We start from the raw sequence: 7,995 nt of genomic DNA, 5'->3' as shown, positions 1-7,995 counted from the left end.
TCTAGCCTTCTGGACAGAATTTTTTGTTTCACGACCCTGCTCAATCCTACGTAGCTACCTTTCTACGTGGAGAGTAACTATTTTCACATGTGCCCCTTGGCCTATGGGGTGACTATATCTTCAGTACCTTTTCAAACACGAATGAGGCGGGGGGGAGAAGCAGCAAAGGCCCCTGTTCCTACACTCTGCGTGGCCACCTCCCACCATGGGGACTTGCCTAGCTGGCTTTCAGTAAAGGACCCCAGGCCATCGTCCCTCCCTCTAGACCAGACTCCCCTCTGCCCAAGGTCCACGTTGATGAATTGCCCCATTTAATACCACCGCCTCAGTCTTCAGGGAGGAAGGCGTCACGTTTGCTCTTCTTCTGAGAACGGGGCCCAATTCATTCTTGTCCAGGCAGCATAATAAATAACCGGCCCCTGTTGGCAGGGAGTTTATTAGAGACTGATGGGACATTTAACAATAACTGGGGGCCTGTGATTTATTAGGTAGGGAGGTTCGTGGTGTCTCTGAAGACTAGGAATGTGGAATTTAATTGATAAAGCAGCTGTCAGCAGCAATGAGATGCACTCAGTAGAATATGCATTTGAGGCTTTCTCTTTGGAGCTGTCAGAAAGGGTTTCCGCTAATCGTATTCAGCTCCTGCGGATGGCTGTGTCTGCTGGATATCTGCATGAGACACAAATGGCAGGGAGGGGACTCTGAAAGGGCCCCGGGGAAGCGTGCACCTGTCAGTTGCCTGGCCCGATGGAAGAATGTGACGCAAATGAGCAAAAGGAAAAAAAGATTTCCATCACCCTAAGAGAGGGCTCCCCTTCAAGAGGCCCTTGTTTCTCTTCTGTGAGCTTCTCAAGCAAGCAAGAGGTGCCGAGCACCCACTTCCTGGAGAAGGAGGGAAAGGAGTTAAATGGCAAGAGAGATTTGTTCTGGAATCCTAAACTCCCAAACCTGACCTATCTGCACTAGAGCCCCCCTGCCTGGCTCCCCAGTCACAGATGCTCATATACACAGCACACACCCACACACCACAGTTATCTACCTCCCCACCCCACCTCCGCCCCCGACACACACCGCGGTTACCCCACATCCACACAGCCTCCTCCTGTCACTGCTGCTTCCATGCCAAGAACAGAGCCGCAGAAACTCAGATGGGTGGAGCCTCACCTTTTTTTATTGTTGTCTACCAGCTCCAGAGACCCCAGAATCCAGGCTGAGAAACTGGAAATAAATTCTTGTGGTCTGGAGTGTGCAGGGCATATAGCACGTCACCACCCCGGCCCACCCTCCACCCAGTTCCCTGACAATAAGGGAGCTTGGTTTTACCTCCGAGGCCATCCATGACAGCACGGATGATGGCACTGCTCTGTGCTCAGGCAGCCCTGAGCCTTTCCAAGCAGCTCTGCTCACATTTTCTGCTCCCTTCATCCCTCGGGCTGTTGCTCAGCCTTAAACAAGGCCAGGTAAGGCAGGAGAGGGGCTTTCTGAGGCCAGTCTGCTTCCCTCCTTTGATCCTCCCGCCTCTATTCTTAGGTCCCAGGAGACTGATCTGCCTCATCGTTCCCTCCAGGGAGAGAAAGGGAGGGGGAGGCAACAGCCAGGGAAGAAGTAATTGTCACTGTCTAATCTGAGCCTCAGTGGCAACACTGAGGGACCCCTGAGCAGAATGGATACAGCAACTGGTCTGAGTAAATCAAACCTCTCCTGCAACCTTCTTAAATTAAACTGACAGGCCAGGAGCAGATGAGGGAGGGCAGAGGGATCATCGCCTCGGTGGGGGCAGGGGAGGCTGGGAGCTGGGAATGGGAAGAAGATCAGATGGTAGCAGAGCGGCGGCCTGCCCTTTTCCTTATTTGCTGACCACAGATAGGAGATGAGATTTATGGATGTGAGATGCTTAAGAACCTGTCTGAGCACAGGCTGTGAAAGTGACTCAGAGGCAGACTGCTGCCTTCCCGTAGGCTCTACAAATTCCCTTGGCAGTCAGGCCTCACATTTGGAACAGTGTTCTTGACGTTTCAAAAGGCCCTTATACACTTTACCTTCACAACAGGCCGGGAGCGGTGACACTATTTTCCTCACGTTACAGTCAGAGAAACTGAGGCACAGGGGGATTACAGGGCCAACTGGCAGGCAGAGGCGGGCAGCAGAGCCAGTCCAAGATCCCAGGTCTCCCGCCTGCCCATCCTGGCCCATTTCACCTCCAACATACACCATATGGCAGAATTTCCCAGGACTTAGTCCCGGGACTGCCATCTCTTCTCCCACCCGCCAGAGAAATGCAAACTACACAGCTTGCTTCGTGGGCCATCAGGAAAATGCCAGTTCCCACCAGGCTTGGTACAGCCTACCTGCAAAGCGCACGGCTGGCTTCCAAAGGTCACGAGGCCATTCTAATGTACTCATATCACTCTTTCACCTGCCCGAGCCCTCTTCGGTCCTTTCCACTCCACCAATTACAAGTCGGGGAGGGGGAGGGGTGGGTGAGATATTGTTAGCAACACGAGCAAACAGCGATAGGAGACGGATAACACCGATACCCTGCCGGCTCCCTCACCTGTCACCCAGCCCCTCACCTGCCAAAGCTAATTTTCCACTCACCAGTGGGTGAGAGCTCATTTCAGAGTGTGTGAGTCACACACACACTCACACACATGCATGGGTACCCAGCGCCATCGTGGATAGGGGAACGCCTCACCCAGGCTGCCCTTGTTCTCACTTCTGATGCACTCCAGTGATTTGTTTATCAACACCTTCATCCTTTTCCAATCTGTTTTTGGGAAGACACTGGGATGGGGGTGCTGGCAAAGATGGTGCATACTGATTACCAGAGACACTGTTGACCCCTACCTCCTCCAAGGCACGCTCATCACATACCAGTCAGGGATCAGAACCTGGCACAGGGAGAACCAATGACAGAGGGAAGGGGGGAGAGGAGCAGACGTCCAACCACTGCCGCCATGAAGGAAGCTGGGGGAGAGAGCCAGCACACGGTGGTAACATTGGCTGGATGAGGACGGACAACTGGAAACAGCACCCACCAGGGGAGACTGTGTATGGGCCACAGCAGACGTGGCCTTGCCGTGCTCTTCCCTCGTGGTTATCCCATGATCCTCATCCCCACCCTTGACCCGAAAAAGATAGCAAAGAGCAGGCAGGCAGATAGGTCGAAGGTACTTTGACAAATGTCATCAGCCTGCTAAGCTCACCTTTTGGTGTTATGACTGGCCACACCCAAACCCAACATCTTCAACCTATCAATCTGAAATCATAGGACAAATTTCTAAGGGAAGGAGTTGGAGTCCTCTAGAAACACCTGCCAAAGTGTGACGCAGGGGAAAGAAGTCTTGCCAGTGGGGCGGGGGAGGCGGAAGCAGGGGAGGGAAGATCACTGGACCTGGGTTCCTGTGCTGCTTCTGCCATTAGCATCGCATCGGCAAATCACTTAGCGTTTCTGGGCGGCCCTCTCCTAACTTGTAAAATCATATGCTTGCATGGGAATTGCAGACTGTCAGACTTTAGAGATCACAGGAGAAAACTGAGACCCAAAGAGGTTAAATTACTTGTCCAAGGCCACATGGTGAGGCAGTGGAGTGATAGAGGGCTTGGGTTCCGAAGCCAGAGCCCCTATGTGACCTGAGGTGTGTTCTGGCTCCTCACCCCCTTCCTCATCTGCAGAATGGAGGCAATAGCAGCCCTGCCTCAGAGGGTTTGGAAAGAACAGATGAGTGTCTGACACAAGGAAAGCCTTCAATAAATGTTAGTTAGCTCTATTTTTAGTGACAGACTGGAGGTTCAGACCCACAGAGCTTGACTTCTAGTCTTTCCAGGAGGTCACAATTCCCCGATTCTCTATAAGGTCCTTTTCAGCTCCCAGATTCTATGATTCTAAGTCAGAGAGATTAAAATGCAAGTTATTTCCAAAACCCTCCAGGCAGAGACACAAAAGACCATTTGGGGGATTCATTATTCACTCTCCATTGCCTCAGTCTCTTTCTGTGGATGATGATTCATGAGGAATAATCACAGCAAAGAAAACCTGTCCAAGTGCAGGGAGGAGGGAAGGCAGTAAGAAACCCAAACTCCTCTGCATGTTCAGCTCCTATTCTTCAATATGCATCTCCGTGTGTTAGGGACGGCAGTGTTTCTTGGCCTCATTGCCTTTCAGCTCTGGGAACTGGAGGCTGTCTCTTGGTACAGACTGATGCTGTTTCTGCGAGTCACTGCCCATCCCACTCACACCCCACAAACCCCAGGGAGATAGTCCAGCCTCTCTGGTCAAGCAGAAGCCCTCACAGAAGCAGCTGTCACCCTTGGCCCTGGCTCCCCTCTGAAAACCTCAATTGGACCCCAGGGCTGATGTCTGATCAGGCTGAGGACAGTCCTCTGGCACCTGCAAAAGACCAAGAAGAGGCTGAGGAGCCAGCCTTGTGGAAGCAAATACGCAGTAAGCCAAACCTGAAACATGACCTCTTTTTCTCTTCGCCCCATGGCCCCAGGGGGAGAAGCAGGTAGCCTTCTTTCTCTCTTGCTGACAAGTTTCCCCCTGGCAGGCTGCCAATGCCCGGTTCTTGGTTACAGCCACCTGAAGCTGGTAGAGGTGGCCAAAGAGTGTGTAATAAAATCAGCTTTCACCCTGAGTTGCAGGCCATGGGGAGGTTATAGGCAAGTCAGTGCTGGGCCTCCAGGGAGTCAGGTGTGAAAGGATATCCCCAGGAGAGTGCAGGGAGCAAGTCACTTTCCTTCCCAGTGCAGTTTGCATCAACCAGCATTAGTTTGCACAAATTCCATACGTATTTCCCTTAGCTCTGTTCTGACATTCTACAGGTGTTCTTTGCAGTTGAAAAATATTTGCTTTTCCAGCAAATTTTTGCAAAATGGAAATGTTTACTTCCCAGGAGCAATAAGACCATTGCACAGGCACCATAAGCACAGGCCCATAGCTGCAAATAATTCCAAATAGGGGTTGGTAGTAGCCCATAGACTAGCTGTTCATTATTCAGAGTAGTCTAATTTTGCACATACAATTCCCTCTGAATTGTTCAGGTGAGACAGTCCATTCATTCATGGAGTTTTTGCAGACTACTACCCTGCTACTGCTTCCTCCAATACTTTTCCTCTGTCCCTGTCCAAAAAGTTTTAGCTCCTGCATAACTGACAGTCTGGTCTTGCACCCCTGGGACTTTGTAAAAAAGTGACAGCTGTAAGAGTATCATCTAAGTTAGTGCAGTATGTAAGAGTGACAGCCATTCTGCGGATGGGGAAGTACTAGACTCACTCCTTCAATGGCTCATCATTTCAGTAATCCACATGCCTCCTGCTTTTCACAGAGTAGGACAGTAGAAAGAGGTTACCTTGGAAACAGGGAGACTTTATTATATTAGCTTTCAGACCAATCTCTTTGGACCTCAGTTGCTCTGTCTATAAGAATGATACTCTATGTTTGAAGACACAAAAAGCTAATGACTAGAGTCTTTGATTCTGCCACCCAGTCAAAAGGGTTTTCACTTAAACACCAAAGTGAATCTTTCTTTTGCAACCGAGAGGGCTCCCAACGTATAGGCTACTTAGTCTCTCTGCTGTCTCCCCTGGTACTGGGATTGTAAAAGGCAGAGGAGCCCAGGCTTCTGTCTAAGGTGGACAGAGGAAGATGTCATGAAAACTGAGAGTTAAATTATTTTAAGAAGCATTAGGCTTCTGTTCAATTCCTCCCCCACCATCTCAGTGTGTTCACACCAGACACGCAGTCTCTGCTCAGCACCTCTGGACCTGCCTGCCGGGAGAGGTCTTTTGCCTGGAGAGAAACAGCGCTGCAGTGATATCTGAACGCATTCCAGCAGCACATGTTTATCTCTAGGGTCAGCCTTTCCTGTTGGTGCTCAGCAGGTATGGGGGGAGCGGGGAGGGGGAGTGAGATAATGGCTGTTGGCAGCCACAAGGGGTGGAGGCACGAGGGCAATGGGGACACGGACCCCACCCTTGGGAGGGTGATGTTATGATGAGGTTTCCAGACTGTGTGTGGCCACGTATCTCTTTCCTCGCATCAGGATGAGCTCCCCAGCTCTTCTGTTGCCAGTGGAGATGAGATGGCCACTGCCTCACCAAGGGGTGCCTCATCTGGAGCCAGGAGAATGGCAGTGTTTCCACTGTTTAATTTAGGATCTGAGCTCTGTTGGTATACAACTGGTTCTGCCTCTCTGTTTGAGCTAGGTCATCGGTGCCAGGACCTTCAGGCTCTGGCAGTGGGGCTGAGGGGACCACCTTCCCTGACTAGGCTGGGCAAACCACAAGAGTCTGACACTTTTAGGCACCGTTTCTAGGAGCTGCATCCCCTCCCTCAAGAAAAGTACCACATACTTATCCCCACCAGCAGGGGGCAAAGCCGAGAAGCTTTCTGAGGGTTCCACTCTGGCTCTGGACGGCTTTGAGAGAGTAAGTTCACATCCAACCTCAAGACCTTTGATTTATTATTTATTTTCAAATGAGGTAATCTCATCTTCCCCCCAGGCTGAGTTTTGGGGGGCAGGAGGGAGGAGGTTGAACCATTTGATTCCTCTTCAGCAAAAATGAATCATGTCCCCTATCCCCCAACCCCCATCCTCAGCCCAGGAATATTTATCCTTGTTTATACAACCATGGCAACAGGCTTTATTCTTTACCACTTAAGAAAAAAAAGAAAGAAAGGAAGAAAGAAAGGAAGAAAGAAAGAAAGGAAGGAAGGAAGGAAGGAAGGAAGGAAGGAAGGAAGGAAGGAAGAAAGAAAGAAAGAAAGAAAGAAAGAAAGAAAGAAAGAAAGAAAGAAAGAAAGAAAGAAAAGAAAAAGAAAGAAAGAAAGAAAGGGAAAGGAAGGAAGGAAGGAAGGAAGGAAGAAAGAAGGAAAGGAAAGGAAAGGGAGAAAAGAAAAAGTGGAAGGCAGCACTTTTTACTACTTCTGTCTCCTGTTCTGCCCAGGTGACAGAGCTACCTCTTCAAAAACCAGGTAAGAGAGAGGGCCCCACACACCCTGGTGTAATGTTGGCCCTCTCAGGGGCAGGAGAGCAAGAAAGTTGTAAAGGCCCATCATCATAAAAGCACTCCAGAGTTTGGCAGTCATCGTCCTGCAAAGTCCTGTGGGAACCACACAGTAACAGCACCTCTGACTTGTCTGGGACCTCTCTTTTGAGCATTGCACTGAGATTATGGCCATCAATTTTTTTTTTTCTTGCTATATCCTTGACCTTAAAAGTGTATGGAATGCAAACTTTGGCTTTGCTAACAATATACTCTTCATCTCTAAATGGATTTCTCTTGTCCTGACTACTTTACAGATCATTGTCAAAATAGTTTTGCAAGGCATATAAAAGTGTTAGATTCACATAGGTTTAAACTATAGCAAGGGAAACTGAGGCCAGTAAAAGGAAAGCATTTGTGCAAGGTCATACTGTGTTGTCCATAGTCTAGAAGGCCTAATCACCCAGTTCCAAATTCTTGCCAAGAGATCAGCAGACATTTCTTGGAGTTTTAACAATAGCTGCCCTCCTACTAACTTTCGAGAGGATTCCAGTCCGTGAGCTCGCAGGGATGGAGAAAATCAGACCTGAAAGTTGACACCCAAGACTATTTCAAGCACACACCCACAGACTCAGGGCCTCCTATAGCCTCCACTGCGGTTGGGTGCTGCAAAGCAAAGCACGGGCCCTCCGGGTTGGGGAACCCTTTTGTGGTGTTTCTCCCCGCAAAATGCGTCCTCCTTAACCTCTATGTCAATGCGCAGTCCCAGAGGATTCAACTCCAGAACTGGTTTAGCTGGGCGGGAGACCTCAGCCCTGTCCTGGGTTGGCTCCCACTCTGAACTCTCCTCTGTCCTACCCAAAGGGTCTCCTTGGGGATCTAGACTCACAAGTGCAAAGAAGCCGGGGGGCCGGGCTCTGCAACGCTGAGCGGACCAGCGGGCCGGACTCCCCACAGGCGGTGGCCCGCCTGGGAGAGCAGAAGGAAATGTATTTTCGGGCTCTCCCA

Source organism: Hippopotamus amphibius, chromosome 1 (assembly GCF_030028045.1).
Source record: "Hippopotamus amphibius kiboko isolate mHipAmp2 chromosome 1, mHipAmp2.hap2, whole genome shotgun sequence".
Lineage (NCBI taxonomy): Eukaryota > Metazoa > Chordata > Mammalia > Artiodactyla > Hippopotamidae > Hippopotamus > Hippopotamus amphibius.
The sequence above is the reverse complement of the archived record's forward strand: the minus strand, read 5'-3'. Positions refer to the sequence as shown.